The sequence below is a fragment of the Desmodus rotundus genome, chromosome 7, assembly GCF_022682495.2.
Source record: "Desmodus rotundus isolate HL8 chromosome 7, HLdesRot8A.1, whole genome shotgun sequence".
NCBI classification, from domain to species: Eukaryota; Metazoa; Chordata; class Mammalia; order Chiroptera; family Phyllostomidae; genus Desmodus; species Desmodus rotundus.
The window spans coordinates 118,040,067-118,060,574 of record NC_071393.1 but is presented as its reverse complement, the minus strand read 5'-3'; the positions used below and the strand labels follow the sequence as shown (position 1 = coordinate 118,060,574).

Here is a 20,508-nt window from a genome sequence, read left to right as displayed (position 1 = left end):
ACTCAGTAAAGTCACTAACGTTGAACTGGAACCAGGGAGATCAGCAGCTGCCCGGGGACCTGAGCCAACCCAGTGAGCCTGAGCGTTTTGGGGAGACTCAATGGCAGAGTTCACGGTCACTGAATTGGTGTTTTTCAGGCTTGGATGAGAATGGAAAGCACAGGTGAGAACCAGAGGTGACTGGCAGCTGCTTGGGCTTATCTGCAAAGTTGTCCTGGGTTTAAAAGATCATTTGTTTTGGCTCTAGACCTTATCTGACCCTAGAAACTCTTCGTTTCCATTCAGGGAAAGTAGGCTCATTCATTCCTTCAACAAATATTTAGTGAACAGGCCTTGGGCCAAACTAAAGCCCAGGATGCATCAGTGAACAAGACAAATAAAATCCCTCCCTGGTGGGATTCTGGGGGGAAGAAGCAGTGGAGGGGTGAGGGGGAGATGAGACTTGTAAAGAGTGGGATTGGGGGAGGCTGCACTGAGGGGATGACCAAGGAGCAAAGACTTGAAGAGAGGGAGCAAAGCTCACAGCTAAGGGGAAAGGGCGCTTCAGGCAGAGCAGAGGCTGGGGCTGCAGTGTTGCCTGGGGTGCTGTGGAAGAGCAAGCTGACCAGGGTGGCTGGACTGGGGAGTGAAGGGGCCAGGAGGGGTAGAGCCAAGGAGTGACATGAAATGAGCGGTGCATTAAAGGGTTAACTTTGATTATTGTGTTGCAAATAAATGTGGTGGGGGTGGTGTCAAGCTGAGAAGAAGAAAGGTCAGTTAGGAGGAGATTGTGTAATAGAAATCCAAGCAGCTCTGGCTGGTGGGGCTCAGTGGATTCAGTGCCGGCCTGTGAACTGAGAGGTCACTGGTTCGATTCCCAGTCAGGGCACATGCCTGGGTTGCAGGTCAGGTCCCTAGTTGGGGGTGCACAAGAAGCAGCCAACTGATGTTTCTCTCCCTCTCTTCCCCTCTCTCTGAAAATAAATAAAATTTAAAAAACAGAAAAGAAATCCAGGCAGAAGATAATGGTAGCTTGAACCAGGGAGGAAGCAGTGGAGGCGGTGAGAAGCGCCTAATGTTGGAACTATTTTGAAGGTGAAGCCAACGAGGAGCGCTGATAGATTTGGTAGGGAGGGTGAGAGGGGAGTCCAGGATGACTGTTTGTGACCTGAGCACTGGAAAAAAGCAGGTGCTGTTACTGGACAGGACAGGCGGGGAAGTGAGTGCCGCGGGGGAACCGGAGTTGGGTCTGGGCCGGCTGAGTGGAGCATGGAGCGGACGGCTGCATCCGTGAGTGTGCAGCTCAGAGAGACTGGAGGCATACACACGGGGGTCACCAGCACAAGGGGACCCTGGGCCTAGCGTGGATCACCAGGGGGAGAGTGTAGGGTGAGGTGCGAGATCTGAGCCTTGGGAAGCTCCATGTAGATGCAGAGGAGACTGAAAAAGAGACTGGGAAGAACAGCCAGTGAGGAAGGAGGAAAGGCAGGAGAGGGCGGTGTTCTGGAAGCCAAATGAAGAAAGTGTTTCCAGGAAAAGGGAGGGACCAGTTGGGTCAATATGGTCCAGTAAGATGACAAGTGAGAATTAGCTGTAGTTGAAACACTGTCAGTAAAATGTAAACATATCGTGTCTGCAGGGAACACAGTATGTTTTAGCAGCCTTCTGCCAGAGGGTCAGAGTAGCAGGGCTGGCATTCCTAGGGTCTCTTGGTGGATGGGGCAGGCATCCAACCTCAGGATGTTCGTCACAGGCAGCAGGCAGTTCTGCTGCTGGCCACTGGGGGGAGCCCACGCAGAGGAAGCTCGTGGGGAACTGGGGAGGGAGGGCACCTGGTGGGTCTGATAAGGTCTTGGTGAGACTTCCTACCTGAGTCAGTTCACCAGGGAGGGTCCACCTCTGGCCTGGAGGCTCCGCCCAGCTGCCAGGCTGCTGCAAAAGAACAAATACAGTGGGGAGACCATGAATCACCCAGGTCGTTGCTTGTCTTTTCATTTTCATCGTGGTATCTTTTGAGGCACCAAAGTTTTGAATTTTGACAAAGCCCAGTTTATCAAATTTTCTTTTATGAACCATACTATGGTATACTAACCAAAGTATATGATACCATACTTTGGTATCATATCTAAGACATCTTTGCTTGATTCAAGGTCTTAAAAGATTTTCTACTTAAAATCTTCTACTTTGAGCTCCATTGAAGTCTATCGCCCACTTTGAGTTCATCTTTACATATGGTGTGAGATGGAGTCCAGGTCCTCCTTTCGGCATGTGGGTGTCCAGTGGTCCTGGGATCGTCTGTTGAATCCTCTGCTTTAACACAAAGCAGACAGCTATAGGTCCCCCTCAGGTCTGTCTGGGGAGGGGGGCTAGGCCCAGGATGTGGGAGCGCTTGGTGAACTGCTACATGCCCATGAGGACCTGGGCTGTTATTATTTGGTTAATACCATGTCTGAGGAGGGGAGGGGGGTCCTGGGCTGTGAAAAGCTCAGCATCCATCTGGCTCTAAGGAGGTTTGAGTTCTGGATACTGCTCTTTTCCATTCAACTCCCACTCCCTCATTCTCTCATTCCAAAAGCTCTCTCTCTCCCTCCTTCCTCTCTTCCCTTCTTCCCTCCCTCCCTCCCTCCCTTCCTTCCTTCCTTCCTTCCCTCTTTTCTTCCACAAAGAAGGATTGAGCTCCTACCCCAAGCTATGCATCCTGCCAGGCTCTGGGGGCCTGGAAAACTGGTTTGCACCCACGCAGGTGACATGCAGGCACGAAGGCACCTGCCACCACACACTCAATAGCCAGCCCCGGTAAAGGGAGCCATGGGGAGGAGTCAGAGAAGCCTTCTGCAAGGAAGTGGCCTCCACGCTGAGCGGGGAGCAGGTGCTCGGTCGGCCCAGTGCAATGGGGAAACGTGGACAGAGTGAGCCATCCTGGCAGAGACCCAGAGGGGAGAGTGAGCATGGCAGTGAGGGAAAGTGGGGATGGATATGTGTGGCTAGACAGTAGGATGCACCACTATTTGTTCTTTCATTTGTTCATTCATTCATTCATCCCTTCAACGAGAACTCACTGAGATCTACCCTTGCCAGGCCCTGCACAGACCCTGGAGGTAGAAACATGAGGTCCTCTTCATGGAGTTCACAGCCTTTGGGATTTGGCAAGAGGATTTGGCCCAGGTTGCTGGTCCGCCTGGGAGGACCTCAAGCTACAAGGTGGCGGCATCTAAGCCTGGAGTGGGGTGGAATCCACCCAGCAGGGTTGGGTTGGCAAAGGCTTTCAGCTCACCTGGCTGTGCAGCTGGAAGGGGAAGTGAGGAAGGAGAGACAAGAGGGCCTCACCCCCACATCACCCCCCTCTTCAGCTTTCTAGCAGCAAGCAGAGGGAGATTGTTGTCATGGAAACCTAGAACAGCACCCCACCTTTTCTTCTTACCCCTAAACCGTGCCTGGACCTTCCTCCCCTTCTAGAGGAAAGGCTAGCTCTTGGGTGTGAAGAAGAGGGACACAACACTTTCTGGAGACCAAAGCCCTCGCACTGGAAAGAATGAAACTCGAAACCTGAGTAGGATAAGGGGACACGGAGCAGAGGCCCCACTCTGCCTGGTGCAGGGGCACCTGGGACTGCTCTCTGTGGCCATGACTTTCACATTGGTGCATGGGGAGGCAGCTCAGGGCGTCGGGGAGATGGGGGCTCTCTGGAGCACTGTCTGGGCCTCAGTCCCAGATTCACTGTTGCTAGCTCTGGGTGACCATGGAAGGTCAGTGACTTCACCTCTCTGAGCCTCCGTTTCCAGGTCTGGAAAGTGGGGGTGACAGCAGCACTGCCTCGCAGGTCACTGTGAACATGAGATAATTCATACAAAGCCCTTTGCTCTGTCCTGCAGAACTGTATGTGCTCAATTGCCAGCCCAGACCGGACCACTCCTAGTCTCCTTCCACCGACTTTGCTCTGGGATAGGCAAGGGGAAAGATGAGGAGTGTGGGAAGGCTTGCCCAGACCCCACAAACTGCAGCCTGGAGGTGGCGGCTGGCTCTGTTCTTGCTGTGCTTGAAAGCAAATGTCAGCTTTGCTTTGGGGGCCAGAAAGGCCAGTGAGAGGTGGTGCTAGCGCTGGTCGATGAGTCGGGATTCTCAGGTCCCTTCCTCAGCTGCACATCTTATCTGACAGTGGGAGTGCCTGGCCTTCCTCCCTTCCCCTTTCTCCCCCATCCTGGCCTCTAGTGGCAAAATTGGAGGCTTAGCAGTCAGTCCTAGGCCTGGGCAGAGTTTTCCTCGGCAACTGGGCAAAGGCTTTGCAAAGAGCTCACTTTGTCTTTATTACTTCTCTGGCCCATCACTCACACCCGTCCTTCCAGACATGGCCTGATTTCAGTTACTGCTATCCTAACTAGCCAGGCCAGCCAGCCCTTTCCTCCCCACTCCACATCTCAAGGCCAAGTCTACTGTGTGGGGAGCCCATATCCCAGAGCTACAGTGGTCCAGGAAGCCCTAAGGTGGGGGCAATCTTATTAATGGCTGACATTTATTGAGCACTTACTGTAGCATAAATACTTCCCATTTAAACACTAGCTCATTTAATCCTCACAAGCACCCTAGGGTACTGGAAGCATCACTAGGTGAGAGAGACAATTAAGGCCCAGAGAAGTTAAATAACTTGCCCAAGGTCATGGTACTTGTAAGTAGTAGAGCTGGATCTTGAATGGGGCCAGTTTGCAAGCCTTTGCTCTGCTACCTCCTGGCCCTGCTGGGCCTCTGCTGGGCTGGCAGTGCTGGGCAGGGGCAGAGGAAGTGGGGGACCTTGCTCAGACCTGAGTCCAGGGATAGAACCCTTCCCAGCCTTTCAGGGTGTTGCAGTGGAAAGTGCTATGGCCCAAGGGATCTAGGAGAGCAGGGCTCTGGGCCACCTGTGTGTCCTCAAGCAGGTGCCGTCTCATCACTGGGCCTCCTGTCTGTAAGAGGGGGGTTTCGGTAGTAGGTCTCTGAGGGCCAGGCTGGAGCTAGGCTTCCAGGTGTCTCAGAGACACAGTCTGCAGCCACACAGACTACAGTGCTTGGCACTGCCCGAGCTCACTTGCTCCGCCATCCCCATGAGCTCTCAGGAGCTGGCCCATAGGTGCTGCATTTTGATTTGGAGAAGCAAATCACTGCAGCCATAGGCCATGTCCTTGGAGAAGAAGCTGTGGATGGGGGGCACCCCACCTTCCCCCCTAACTCTGTCCCCACCAGAGCGCACAAAGCCAGAGCTCCTCCATCCTCCCTGCCCCTCCCCCGACATCTGACCTTCTCAGCCTCTTCAATAATTCATCGCCTTTTTGTTAACAACAGGAAAGGTTACTTCCCATGGCTCTGGACCTTGAGAAAATAAACTGGAGTTTCTGTCTGTGGGCACGTCCTCCCATCTCCCCTTCTGCTCTGGGACTTTCCTCATATCCGCTTCCATGCTCTCCCCTCTCAGATCTGCCCCCTGCCCTTTTCCAGGACATCAGCTTAGTGGCCCAGGTTCATTGTCACTGCTAGAAGGCCAGGTCCTTTGGAGGAGTGGAGGAGGGGAGGAGGTCTTACTGTAATGAGGGCTCTGGTTAGTGTCCTTCCCTGCCCACCACACCAGCTGGCCTCGCATCTTCTCCAAGTGTCAGGAAGCCCTTCCTTGCTCCACACTGCCCTCGAGTCTCAACCTCCTCATATCTTCACAGTAATGAAGGGTTTGCCCAACTTAAGGTGCGAAGACACGGGGTTGCCTTGCTGGAGGTGGGGGAGAGAGGATTTAGGATCAGAACTAGGGTTTTATGGCTCCCCCTTCAGTGCTCTCAGGCTTGGATTGGTGACTCCACAGCCTGGGGTTGGGGGTGAGGGTGCTGGAACCACCTGGAAGGTGTTTGGTAGATCCAGGTGCTCATGCCCCACTCCAGACTCTAAGAATGAAAGTCTGTAGTCAATACTTTTGTGCAGCCAACACAGAAAAACACCAGCTTAAGGTTTTCAGGGTTATTTGCATCTAACTAAGGAGTTCTTGCAGATCCGAAATGTCTTCTGACTCCCCCTAAATGAGGAGGGAGAATGAGGAGATTTGGGGATAAATCCCGTTGCAGTGGGGCAGCTCACAAGACCTGCCCTATACTCTCCTCTCAGGAGATCTCCCCTCCCCCACCAGGTCACTGAGTCTGTGGAAAGTCCGCTGGAGGTCTACAGAGGCCCACACCACCTCTTCCCTTGAACCCCCAAACTCTTGCATTTCTCCCTGTTCCAGAGGTCACTGGCATGACCGCTTCTTCTTGGGGCACCATGCCTGCCCTCTGTTCTGTCCTCATGTCTCAGAGCTGCTCGCCCTGCCCTCACTGAGCTGGAGCTACTTCCTCTTGGGCCAGGCTGCGACCTTGGTCGCATCAGTATTTACAGCACGTGGGTCAGCTCTAATCCTACTCCCCGCCGCCTTCCTCAGGTGAGCAGCCCAGTCTGCGCCTTGTCCCCACCCTCTTTACACAGCTGGCCTTGGCTCCCACCGCCTGGCACTCTTCTCTCAGTTTTCTCCTCATGCACACGAGCAGCCAGTTCCCCAGCAAGTCTCTGGATGCCTTGATGGCAGGGCTCATGTTGTTGTGGTCCCCCCATGCAGGTAGTAGGCCTCAATGAAAGAGAGACGGCCCTTTAGCCAGGGCTACACTCAGGAGCAGGAAATAAGAAAACCTGGCACACATTTGCACACACACATTTTTGCCTCCCCATGGAAAGCTGTTGGTCGCCGAGCCTTGCTGCCTGGGTCAGAGCACGGAGTGACGAGAACGTGTGCTTTGGGCCCAGGAGATTGGGTGTGCACCTGGATCCATTGTTTGTTAGCTGCGATTTAACCTCTTACTGCTCCACTTTCTCTTCTTTGAAATGGACTTCATTGCATCCATCCTGCCCACACTGGGGCAGCTCTAAGAGTTAAAGGAAATGGTGCGTGGAGATGCTTTTGTAAACTCAGAGTACCACAAACAGTGATTGTTGCCTTTGCTATCTTCTTCCTAGGACTGTGGTCAGCCTTCTGTCAGAAGCCCCACATGGTCCCCTCAGACACCCCTGAAGCCCCAGCAGAGGCTGAGTGGATTGGGGTTCCACCTTGCCATCTGGCCCTCTAAACTAATAAGGCAGCCAGCCCGCAGCTGGGACGAGGAGAAGGATGCTCAGCACCACGGACAGCACCACATTGCTGCTGCTGCTGCTGCTGCTGCTGCGTCCTTTCGCCAGGGTTCTGTGGGCAGGGCCCGGCAGCACCCGCTGATGCCCCTGGCCCAATAACTGCTAACATCTATTGAAAGATTTCTAGTTCCAGGCACTGTGCCAGCTTTCTTAATGCACCTATCGGATTACATGTTGGATCTAGTCAATAGCCTTTAGCACCCATCCCCACTTCCTTCTAGTGTGCCTTCCCATACTGCCGAAGCTAGAAAGCTAAAGACTGCATTTCCAACATTTCCTTGCAGCAGGGGTTCTGAGTACAGATCAGGTTCCATCAATCAGATGCACTGGAGATAGATTTATAAGGAGGAAGCCACCTTCCTGTTGCTTGGGCTGTGTTCAGCCAACAAGCAATGCTGAGGGGAAGAGGTTCTGTGCAGCAGATCAATGCCCAGTCTCTGGTTCCTGGAGGGTCGGGGGTGGGATGTGGAGCGAGAGGCAGTAGCAGGCAGGCTGCAGAGGCTCTCTGATCTCTGGCTTGCAGGTGAGGCTCCAGTGGTCCTCTCCTGGCTGTGGCTGAGGAGCAGTTTGTCTGGTGGGTCAGTTCTGCTCTGTTCTGAAGACCCAGATTTTAGCCCTTCCAATGATTTGTGAGCACACAATTCCTTGTATTAAACTCCGTTTTGTTTAAAGATTTTAGAGCGACTTTTGCTTCCTATACGAAGAATAGATAGGTTCTGTTATCATCCTTCTTATAGAGAAGGAATCTTAGGCACCGAGAGGTTAAGTGACTAGTCCAGGTCTGGCAGCCAGTGAGCAGTGGGACCTGAACCCAGAACAGCTAACTCCCCAACCCCCTCCAGGCATGATGCCCCCACACTGAAGACCAAAGCTAAATGGAGAAAAGTAAATGCCGACAGGAAATTCTGAGAACACACTCCAGGCCAGAGTGCGCACAGCCCCTGAGGAGGCCTCAGAAGGGGGCGGAGAGGATGTGGACATTGAGGGGGCCGGGCGTTGTATCGGGTGGGTGCCTTTTCATGGTCACCCCACTGACCACCACAGATGCCTCACAAGCAAGCTAACAGGTAGCAGGCTGAGAGTTGGGCGTCAGTATCCTCACTTCACAGGTAGAGAAACTGAGGCTCACAGAGGTTAAGTAACTGGCCGAAAGTCATGCAACTGGAGAGAGACAGAGGCAGGACTGGAATCTAAGGGTCTGGCTCCATGACATTATGGGGTTTCTGCGGCACCATTGGGGACAGAGCTGCTTTGCCCACTCCAGGAGGGCAGCATCTCTGGGGTATGGGACGACAGGCTCTCCAGATCTGTGCTGCATCAGAGGGACTCTACACTCGCAGGAGAAGAGGCTGTGGGGGGCAGTGGGAGCTGGAGTGCAGCCAGGGGAGAAGGCGGCCATCGGGTCCTGGGCTGGCAGCTGGGAGTGAAGGCTTCTCCCTCACCCTGCTCACTCTGGGACCCCTCTTCTGGCTGACAAGTTTCCTTTCCTTGCCCTGAAGACCCTGCACCCCCACCCAGAGGCCCATGGCTTTTTCCCCGAGCCAGCAAGTGGCCATAACATTGCCCAGATGGGGCCGGAGGCAGGAGGGAGAGGCAGCTGTGGGGACGTCATTGATATCCAGGCCCCCGGGGAACTGGTCAGTGACTCGGAGATGCCCGGGGGAGAAAGGGTGACTCCCTGCTTGTGCTAAAAAAAGAAAAAAAGTCAGAACAGCAAGATATAATGTTGTTATGCTAGATGATCTCAAGTCTAAAAATTAAAAAAAAGGGAAAGAATAAAAAACAATATTATGCCTGTAGAAAAAAAAGACCATTTATGTCTGGATGGTGGGATTGTAGTCTTTTAATAACTTTTTGTGAATTTGAAAAACTATTTAATATGAGCATGCATTATTGTTTTTAGTGGAAAAAGTTATATTTAGAAAGGAAGGCTTTGATCTTTCTAGGCATGTATATGATCATCTTTCCTTCTTCCTTTTGCATCAAATCCTTCTTGCCTCTTCAAGTACCGTCATTTTGATCAGCTCCCAGGCAAGCTTGTAGATGGGGTGGAGGGCATGGAGAGGCCCTGTGGTTTCTGTACAGGCTGCTTCCTCAGAAAGATTCAAGGCCTGAATCCAGTGCCATCTCCTGCCCACCCCACAGGGTCTGGCTGGGCCAGATGCAGGAAGATCAAGCCTTGAACTTGCACCATGTGGACCACGGTAACCACCAGACCCCTGGGAGTCTGCCTGGAAGCCAGAGGCACCCTCCCCACCCCTCCCACATCGATAACTCCTCCTGGCAGATGTGGTGTACTGTTGACCCCAGCATCGAGGTCCAGATGCAGTGATCAGGGAGGGGGCTCCGTGCCCTCCCTCAGCACAGCTCTCAGTTGGGTAAGCAGGATGGGGGGCAGCCATGGTGTAGCATTTAAATGTGGGTCCCTGGGGAGAGCTAGACTCCTTTGGTCCAAATCCTGCCTCTGCTATTTACTAGCCACAGGTCTTTGGGCAAGTCTCCTAATCTGCGCCCCAGTTCCCCTATGTGTGAAATGGAGATGTGAATAGCACCTCCCCTCATTGCGTGAATGTGAGGACGACATGAACCAATTCACAGGAGACACCTAGAACAGTGCCTAGCACGTGGCTGGCTCAGTGCGGGTGGCTAAGGGTTATTTTCCTTGTTAGTACCTAGAACTTTGATGTTTGTTTATGGGATGACATATAGCAAAAGGCCGACTTCCCGGTGGATGGAGAGCTCCTGGATGACAGAGCCCATGGCCTTGCTTGCTCATTTTTCTGCGATGCTGGGCAGATTCAGTGCTTCACAAACAGTTGTTGAAGAAGGGAGTGATGGGCAGTGGGGCTGGGTTGGAGCTCACTCAGCTCCTGTGGCCTCTAACCCAGAATGTTGTAGCTGGAGGGGCCATACAAACGCTTCAACCTGAGCCCCTCCTTTCACATATGAGCAAAGCTCGTTGCTGGCCACCATTCCCTTGGCTTCCAATCGTGCCGCACTGGGCAGCCCTGCCTACCTCTGTCTCGTCTCCCTGCTTCCCCTGGGCCTCTGCTCAACAGTACATTGAGGGCAATCTTGGACAGAGGCAGCCATTTCTGTCTTGATTTAGAAAAAAAAATGTGGCACATCTCCTGAGTGTTGTGGAGCAAATGCATTTCCACCAGAACCGGGGGAAGCTGAAGCAGTTGGGCCCTGAGTTATTGTGGTAATTCCTGTCTCCGTGGTAACAAGTCCGGACTAAGCCTTCAGCCAGCAAAGACCTGGCAAAGGGCTCGTGGGCAGCAGCACTCCCCCCACCCCCCACAGAGCTGTTCTCTCCCAGTCTCTTCCCTGCCAATTCCCGCTCAGGAGTCCCCAGTGGACGGAGAGGGGAGGACAAGGGAGAGGAGACGCAGCCATGGCAGAGACCCCCATGGAGCGCAAAGCCAGCCCCAGCGAGGGCCGGGATGAAGGCGCCCCACAGCAGGAGAAAGCAGGCAGGATACTGTTGGGTGCCATGCCATCCCAGCGACTCCTGCTGCCCGGATGGGCTGGGGCAGATGGTGCCACAAGCCGGGGGGAGACAGAGAGACCCAGGCCTTAGAGCCAGGATGTTGAGTCCTAGCCCACACCGACCCAACCAGCTGTGGATGATTCGTTCAGGTGCGAATGGAAGCAGCCTTAACTGAACACTTGCTGTGTGTCCACAGTAGGCCAGGAAGTGGGGAGGAAAGATTCAGAGCAGGCAGATCTGCCCTTGGTGAGAGCACAGTCGGTGGGGGAGACCCGAACAATGCGAAAGCGGCCAATCAGAATAAAGAGTAACAGATGCCTGTTCAGTGAAGCAAGCAAGATGCTGGCGGGCGGCACTCAGAGAATGCCACCTCCTGTGAGCTGCCTGCGCCTGGATTTTCTCTGGGAGGAGACCCAAGAAGCTCCTGACTGTGGGTGCCTTCTGGGGGAGAAACCAGGTGAGGGCCGAGGCAGGGTGAGAGTGACCGACTTTCATTATATTCTCATTTTACTTTTTGAATTCTGTACCATGTGCATATTGAACCAAAGCAAAGAAAACAAAAAAAGCAAAAGCAAGATGAAAAGCAGCACCATGTGGCAGGTGCTATAATAGGGTGTGACCTACTTTGTGCTGGGCCCAGAGGAGCATGAGCAACTCTGACACTGGGGGACTCCCCTCCCCTCAGGGTCTGAGAACTCTAGTCTGCCAGGGTCGTGTGTGTGTCCGTCCCTCCGTCCCTGTACCCGTGTGATTTGCGCCGTGTAGATGTATCGGACTGAATAGCGTTCCTCTAAAATTCATGTCCACATGGAGCCACTGAATATGACCCTATTGATGTAACTATGTGTGGTGACCAATGTTAGCTAAATCGACTGTGGTGTCATTTTGCAACAAAGGTATCAAATCATTACGTTGTACACCTGAAACTAATGTTACGTTCTGTCAATTATACCTCAATTAATATATATGCATACATATGGCCTTATTTAGAAATGGGTTCTCTGCGGATATAATTACTTAAAATGAAGTCATACGAGATTAGGGTGGGCCCTCAATCCAACGGCCTTTTAAGAAGGCCACTTGGAGACTCACAGAGAGGAAAGCCACTGAAGACAGAGGCGGAGCCTGGAGGGAGGCAGCCACACCCCCAGGAACTGCAAGGCCTGCGGGCAGCCAAGAGAAGCGGGAAGAAGCAGGGAAGGATGCTTCCCTAGACCTGCAGGGGGAGTGTGGCCTTGCCAACACCTTCATTTCAGACTCCAGCTTCCAGAACTCTGAGAGAATGGACTTCTGTTGTTTTACGTCACCCAGCTGACAGTAACTTGTTACAGCTGCCCCAGGAGAGGAGCACAGTGCGTCTATGAGTTCCTGGTTTGTGTGCTTCGATGCATGGATCAATGTGTTTTTCCCTGTGTATGTTTTGTGGGTATCGGCGTGCTTGGAAATGTGTTTGTGACTATAATTTGGGTTTGGGTGCTTATGTGTGTTTTGGGTGCATGCCTGCTTGTATGTTCATATATGTGCGTGTTGAGTTGGATCTGTGCATACATTTGTGTGTGTCTGTATATTTGTGTGTGCTGGTGTGTGTGAGATCGGATGTGTATGTAGACAAAGGTCTCTAGGGTCTCTCTTGCCCCTCACATTCCAGAAGTCTGCCCTGGGGCTCCTGCTGTAGGGGCTGGCCTTGAGGGATGCCCGCCAATGGCAGTGGGGGTGGGGAGAAGAGCATCACGCCCAGGTTGGAGCAGGGACCCCTCAGATCTAGGGCCACCTGAGAAAGGGGAGGTCTAGGGGGAGATTGTCCCCCATTACACCTGCCCTATCAGCAAAAGGGTCTCAAGCTCAGGAGTGTGGGTCCAGCAGAAGCCTTGCCCTGGGGGTGCAGTGGCCAGCCTTCTTGGAAGCCTTCAGCACAACAGAAACCCCTGCCCCAGAGGCACTCTACCTCCAATGAATGGAGTTACTTTGAAACATTAGAGCCACGGTGCATCATCAGCATCACCTGGAGGGCTTGCTAAACAGGCAGCTGGCCCACCCCAGAGTCTCTGATGCAGTAGGTTGGGGAGGAGCCTGAGAGCTTGCACCTCTAACAAGCTCCTGGGTGATGCTGACATTGCTCATTGTGGGCATCCTGGCCTTTCAGGGCAGGCCCCGGGAAAGCCTTACCTGGCAGGCTCAATCCCATTCTCTCAGCTGGTCTCTCCCAGCCTCCCACATGCCACTTGGGAAATCATTTATTCAGCAAAGTGACGGGCCAGACTCTGTTTTCTGCACTCAAAGCACTTCTAGTCTAGGCATAAGATTTTAGTGGGTGCACAGACCCCCAAAGACACCATGACAGACCTGCATCAGTGCCCTCCAGAGGCCTGGTGAGGGAGTGCAGGGAGCTCAGCAGTGGACCGCTTGCCTGAGCCCTGGGCAATCCAGAAAGGCTACCTGGAGGAGGTGCTAGCTAAGACAGCTCTGAAAGGATGGATAGCAGTAATCGCATTTATTGAAAGCTTCCTGCTAGGCACTGTGCTCAGACGCTGCAAGTGTGAGCTTTTTTTAATCCTCACAAAACCTCCAAGATGGGAACTACATGGCTAAAGGAGAGTTGAACCCAGCCAGTCTGCTTCCAGCAACCACGTTCCCAGCTCTGGGTGCAGGTGGAGCTTCCCCCGTGAAGAAGGAGCCGCCACGTGGAGGCCGGGGACGGGACATTCCAGGGGGAGACTGAGCATGCACCGGAGTGGAAGAGGAGGTGGACTCAGATAGTGTTAAGGCTTTTCCCGGAGTGCGGGTCCCCCAGCCGAGAAGAGGACACCAGGCTCTGGTCCCATCTGTCTAAATAGGGCAGGAATTGCTGGCTGCCAAGCATGGGGGTGGGGGAACTGGTGAGAGGGGGAGGGGACCCTCTCTGTGAGTTCAGCTGCTCCAGCAATGGGTGGCAGCCAGATGGCAGAGGCTGCCAGTCTGGCTTACACGGCTTCCCAGGGCCGGTGGGGCAGAGAGCCCGGAACCCGAGGGGCTGGGAATGGCAGTGCTCCTGTGGCGGGGCCCTCTGTTTGTGGCTTTGCTTGTACGAAGCTTAGCTCTGAAGATGGGCTGAGGGGTGACTGGCCGGCACAAGTGCTGTGACCTATGGTGGCCCTCACACTTTGGCCCCCTGGGCAGTCTCTGTGTAGCTCTAGGGGTCACTGGGCACCTCAGCTAAGGCAAAGGTCCCCAGGACAGGCGCCAGCCTCATGATGACCTTGCTCCTGCTCCTTGGCCTGCAGAGGGTCAGAAAGTCACTCTGATTCATGCTGAATGAGGACTCAGATAGAGACCTGAATCCAGAGGATGGAACCAGAGGAAATGAGCTCCAGCTGCAGCAAGAGGTATTCTAGTTAGACACATGGAAGCACTGGCCTGAGATGCTGAGGGTAGTAGTAGCTATTTTGAAGGAGACCCATCCTCCTGTCTCCGGCAGCCTGCCTCTTGGGAGGAAATTTGGTGGGGATTTCTCTCTCCCTTTCCTTAACTAGCTCCTTCATCAAGTCTCACCTACATTTTAGTTCCCTCTCCCCTTTCCTGCTGGCCTCCCACTTCTGCCTCTTTGTCTGAGTGGGCCATAGTCTCCCCCAACCCCTGCTTGTCCCCGTGTTGCTGGGGGCCTTTGAGCTCGGGCACCCTCAGTTCAGCCAGTGTTTGCTGAGCCCTCCACCTGCCGGGGGTGACAGACCTCCAGGCTCTGCCCGGGCACTTCCAGCCCAGAGGAGAGATCAGTGAAACCCCTGTGTCCGCCCGAGGCACAGTAAGGGCCATGCAGTGAGAAAGGTACAGGCCCAGGTGACAGGGCTCAGAGACCATGGCCCCGGGGGCCAGGGGAGACTTCAGAGAGGTGGCGGGTGGTTATTTCTGGGCTCACAGAAACCAGTGGGAGCAAGCAAAGGGGACCATGAGTGGAGGAGGGAAGCACAGGGAGGAATATTCTAGAAATGGCGGGTTGACTGGCTTGGCTGCAGAGGTTAAGGTGAGAAGGATCTGGTGAGACAACAGGCAGATGGGGGTCAGCCAGACGGGGTCCTGGATCTCGGGCTGAATGATTTGCACTTAATCTGTAGGGTTTTGGAGGAAGGGCCTGACATCTGAGCTGGGACTAGAAAGGCTTCCAGGTTTTGCCCCTTTCCTGGGATCTCATAAAAGGCACCTGGCCCTGAGTGTGAGCCTACGGGCTTTGTAGGGGTCCCTCAGGGACCAGATGACTGGCATGTCAAATGTTACCTTTCTGTGAGACCTGGGCTGGTGGCCCTATTTACTAAGACAACTCCCCTGGTGCTCCCGAAACCGCCTTTCCTTCAGTTCCAGCGCTCGTGCCACCTTCTAACACCCTCCATCCGTAGTTTATGCTGCTAGTCATCACCTCCACCCCTGTTAGAGTGCAGGCCCCACGAGGCAGGGTCCCCATCTGTTCCACTTGCTGCTGAATGTTCCAGTGCCTAGCACAGTGCCTGGAATCCCAGCAAATTCACTCATTTGTTGAATGAATCAAGAGAAAAATACCACCCTGCCTGAACCAGCAGGGTCTGTCACTTTACTTTGGCTTCCTGCTTGGCATCACCCGAGTGGAAAAATCTCAGAAAATCAGACAGAACTCCGCTTTTCCCCGCTGTGCCTCTCACACTTGCCAGGAGTCTGGGAAGATTTGGAGTGCTCCTCTGCCCCTCTTCTGCCAAAACACCAGCACTTTCCTTCATCTTGGAGCCGAGGCCAGACAAGGAAAATTTCAGCTAAGGAAAGCAAAGAGCTGCCAGCTCCACCCAGCAGCCTGGAGGAACAACGCTGATGGACCAATCCGAGTATCTGCAAGTCACCGAGGGCCCACCCTGCGGGGGCCTGTACAAGTGTTCTCAGCTCTCGTTTCATTCCCACAAACGTGGGGGTTACCCTCCCATTTTACAGAGGGAAAAACAGGCTCTGAGGAGCTAACTGACACGGCCAAGTTCCTTCTACCAGGTGAGGAGTCCTGTTTTGAACATGGGCCTTCCTACCCCCATGCAGTGCTCTTTTCTCCATGGCGCGTGGCCTCCCTTCTGCCAGAGAAGCAGCTGAGACGCAGGGTGTGAAGCTTGCTGTGTTCTCCGTCCAAGGCCCCAGATCACTGGGGTCTCTGTGGGCCTCAGCCTTCCCACCTGAGCTATGGGGGCTGAGGTTTTGGCCACTGCCAAGGGATGAATGAGGACAATGATGTTGCATCTGCCACCTGGTCTGAACTCATCCAGGAGTGTGAGTTATAACTGTTGTCACTGCCCGTTCTGGCCTGGGCCCAGGCATCCTTCCTCGCTCTGGTGTGAACCATGAGGGCTGGAGTCCAAAACAGGGCTCCCGGCATTTGAAGCCCCAGCAGATGCAGAGGGAACCAAACCGCCCCTTGTTTGGAGGGCAGAGGCAGCACCTGGCCTCCAGGGCTGTCACAGCTGGGCCATAGCTGGGGAGGCAGAAGAGCTTGGACCAAGCTCCCAGCCGTGGGGCTGCAGGTGGCTGTACTTCTGTTCCTAAATTCTCAGGGTCTCAGTTCTCCCACCTTGAGAATGGAAACTTCCTCAGCAAATGTTAATTATTCCCTATTATTATTCCCCAGGAAAATGAGAGTTTCTGTCTTTGAGACCCCTAGAGGGCAGGTTAGAGCAGAGTCATTCAGTATGCAGTAGGGAGCCACAGATGGTTTTAGAGCAGGGACCTGACTGGGCGGTGCTTTAGGGAGGCTACCTGGGCAGCAGGGTGTGGATGGGGAGAAGAGGCTTTATAGCGGCAGAACTAGCAAGTTAAGCACTCAGTAAGTGCCACATGCGGTTTCAAGCACTTTACAGGTAGTAACTTCAACCTTCACGGTACCCGAGGGCACAGTGGTTATCCCCATTCTACAGATGAAAAGACTGACCTACATGGAGATGACAAGGCTAGTAGGTGGTGGAACTGGGAATTGAACCCACCTGACTCCAGAGCCTGAGTTCTTTACCAGTATTCGGTGCTGTCTCCCACAGTAACCGAAGCTGGAGGGACCAGGGTTCAGCACAGGGCTGGGCAGTGGGCTTGGCCAGAGGGACGGAAGTGACACACTACTGCGGCTAAGGCTCCTGGCCCCAGAGAGCTGTCACCATGCTGGGCCAAGAAATTATACGGGAGATGCGCACACTGAGTACTGTGATCCGCACAGAAAAGAGCTGTATCTGAGATTACTTTTATTGGTAATAACACCACTTGCAATGTTCTTGGCCAACAGCCCACACGGGATAACTTCTTTCACGGAAAAGAGATTTTAGAGACAGTCTCAGATAAAGAAATCTTATCACAGTTATTGCTTCTCACTAGCAGAGACTGCGGGGGCAGAGGGGGTGGGGGTGGTACAGAGGCTGGGGGTGGGGGCGCAGAGGCTGCTGGCCCCTGGTCGGGAAGGAAGCTGCTGAACCTGGAAGGGCTGCCTGAGACCCAGGGCTTCCTGTGCTGTTCTGATGAGATTACAGCTGCCTCCTCTGAGCTGTTTGGTCACAACATTTTAAATGACACTAAGGATATAAGTAATGCTTGAGAAGTGAAGCAAGATTGAGGTTGGACGATATTGTTAAGATCCCTCCCGGCTCTAACAGTCTATGAAGATACCATTTGTCATAACTCTTTCTCAAGGGAAAAGTGTAGAGAGGCAGGGAGCCCTCAGAACAGCCACAGCTGGCTGGGTTCTGGACCTGTCCCAAACCGGGGCCAGCTGGGCAAGAGCCCTCAGGGAACCCGGACAGCAGCCCAGCCATGGGGCATTTCTGTGAAGGATGAAGCCCCCAAACCAGAGCCAGAGGGCCTTTGCCCCCTTCTCAGGCCTTGGGCGCCAGGGTCATCTGGGCTAATGTCCTTTAGAGATGGGACTGGGCCCTTCCTGCACCTCCCCCCAGCAGGCTGTGGGTTAAGGGGCTTAGTGCAGCCCTCGCCCAAGCACTGTTTGCAGAGCCACAGGCACCGTTTCCCAGGCTTGAGGAAGCAGCTGGTGTGAGGGGCTTAGCCTCCTGAGTGGGAAGACAGCGAGAGCACCTACCTGGGCAGCAGGTGAGGTCTGGGGCTCCAGCAGATGAGCTGTCACTGGCCGTCCTCCTCTTGATCTGTTGTTAGGTGCTTCTGAGCGGTGGCCCGGCCACAGCCCTGCTTGACTCCTGACCACAAAGGCAGCTGGTCCAAGGCCCTGTGGCACAGGGACGGCGTGTCAGTGCCTGCGGGCAGGGATCCCAGTCCTTCCAGTGCCTCCCTGCGGCTCCTCCCCCTCCCAAGAGGCCAGGCCCTGTCCAGGCCCAGTGAGCTGGTCAGCATCTTCCCCCAAGGCTTCTGGGGAGCTCTAGTGGGGTGAGGGGTACCCTAGATGCAGCCGTTACTCCCAGTCTTCCCCCCACCTCCACACCCAGCTGCCCACCCCTGGGGTGAGTGAGAGGGGACCATCTTTCAACTCAGCTGAGCAGGCCTGAGCGTAGGGGAGACCCGGGATGGAGCACTGCCTTGGGAGTCCAAGCCTCTAGGTCTCTCTGCCACTTCCACTGGGGCACCCCACTTTCCCTCACTGGGGCGGGGGACTTCAGCCTAGAAACACACTCTGCCAGCAAGACTGAGCTTGGTAGATCAGAGGGGGCCAGAACCATCAGGTGACTTCAGGTAGGCCTTCAGAATCATTAGGTGGGGGATGCTGCTGAAGTGCAGGTCTAAGGGCCCGACCCTAGCCCACTAAATCAGACTCTTCAGGAAGGAGTCCAGGAATCTGCATTTTAACGGTTCCCCACGTGGATGCACATGGAATAAGACTGGCTGGACTACGTGCTGGGAAAAGGTCAAGTCCAAGGAGGAAGTTTTGATCACATGCAGGAAGGGGTCATCAGTCCCTCTCCTGCCATAGGACCTGGTCTCCTTTTTCTCCTGGACAAGATGGAGACGGGACACGGCCTCTTGGGCCCTTCCAGATGTGAACTTTTACTGGGAGAACTGGGGAACCACTGAGTGAAGAATTCGAGAAGAAAGTTCACAGTGAAGCATTTTAACTAGTATTCTCCCTTATAACTGGCTTCTTCTTAAGTGTTCTTTTTACATTCTGAAAATAACACGCTTGTGGGGAAAAAAATCAAACCAGTCAAAATAACACACAGTGAAAAGTCCGCCTGCTCTCCCGGCCTTCCACTCCACTCCCAAGCACGCTCGCTGTCAGGCTTCTGGTTTCAGTTTTCTTCAAACACTGTCCCCGCAAATATTGGCAAGTATATACATCTATGCCTGCATTTTTATTTGAAACTCAACCAGGAACACCTTCCTGGCACGTTGTCTCTGTTTCATCAGGTAATCTACATCACGCGCCTGTGCACAGCAACACAGCCCACTCACGGAGTGACGTGCAGCGTTCCATCGGAGGGGGCGCCATAATTTACGTGAACCGATCCTTTGATGGGGTTTTGATTGTTTCTACATTTTTGCTGCAGAAACAAAGCTGCAATGATCGCCTTTGACTACATATCTTTGCGCATGTGTATGAGGTTAGCTGCAGGACAAATCCTGGGGGAGGGGTCAAAGGTTAGGTGTATCTAATATTCTGATGGGTATTGCCGAACGGCCTTCCAAAGAGGGTGAACCAGTTAGCGCTGCCCAGCCACACAAGAGTGCCTGTTGCCCACCCCTCTCTACAACACTGTGTTCCCGGATGTTTAAATGTTGCCAATACGAGAGATGAAAAGTGATATCATGTTTCAATGTGTAATTCTTAATTATCAGAAAGGGCAGATATTATTTTCATGTTTATTGATTGATTGGCCTTTGCATTTATTTTTCTGTGTATATCTTTTCTCATCTTACTGATTGTTAAGAGGCTTTTTTTCTAAATTAAGACAGCTGACTTTTTATCATATGTATCACAAAATGTCATTTGTCTCTCTTTTTTAAAGATTTTATTTATTTTTAGGGAAAGGGGAGGAGACGGTGGAAGTGAGGGAGAGAAACATCAATGTGTGGTTGCCTCTCATGCACCCCAAACTGGGGACCTGGCCCGCAACCCAGGCACATGCCCTGACTGGGAATCGAACCAGCGACCCTTTGGTTCACAGGCCAGCACTCAATCCACTGAGTCACACCAGCCAAGAATCATTGGTCTCTTTTAAAATGGTATTTATGGCATCCTTTGCTTACAGAAATTTCAGATTTTTCTGTAGTCAAGTACTTCCTACTAGAGGATCCTAAAAATATTTCTCTTGGTTTTCAATAGCATGGTTAGGGTTTTCTTTCCTTCCTTCCTTTTACTCTTTTCTCCTTTTAATTGTTCTAGAATTTACTATGGTGTAAGGAGTGTGGTAGGGTGCAGCTTTATTTCTTCCCCAAGGGGCTAGAGAGTTGTCCCCAAATCATGTTTGAACAATCCCTCTCCTCCCCCCACCATCATCCTTTCTCTAGATTCAGAATCTCAGTCTAACTATGTCGAGGGATGGATGCTTTGTGTCCGAGTCAACTGCCAGTTCAGATTCCAGTGTCACTGGATCTGGAAGAAGTTACCTAACCTTCCTGCGCCTCGGCTTCTTTGTCTAAAAATGGGGACAGCGATAGCACATAAGGTTATGGCGAGGAGTAAATGAGTTATTTCAGGTAAAGGATGGTGAAAGATGCCACCATGTGCTGTCTGCAAGAGACTCGCCTTAGCTGTAAAGACACATAAAGGGGGAGGTGGGAAAAGATACTCCATGCGAATGGTGACAAAAAGAGAGCAGGGCGGCCTTACTTACACTGCAAAATAGATGATTGGTCAAATACTGCCACAAAAGACAAAGAAGGGTATTATAGAATTATAAAAAGGTCAATTCTCCAGGAAGATATAACAATTATAAATATATATGCACCTA

General features: G+C 53.1%; 1 protein-coding gene across 2 annotated transcripts in view; it reads right to left on the bottom strand.

Moving 5' to 3' along the window:
- Positions 1–20,508, bottom strand: part of TMEM63C (transmembrane protein 63C) — a 65,870-nt gene that overhangs the window by 35,712 nt on the left and 9,650 nt on the right. For both annotated transcript variants that reach the window (XM_045201284.2, XM_071222073.1), the window contains exons 2-3: positions 17,688–17,831; positions 1,849–1,911 (exon numbers count right to left, since the gene is read on the bottom strand). The gene's annotated coding sequence lies outside the window, so the exon portion shown is untranslated. The remainder of the gene's footprint in view (positions 1–1,848; positions 1,912–17,687; positions 17,832–20,508) is intronic.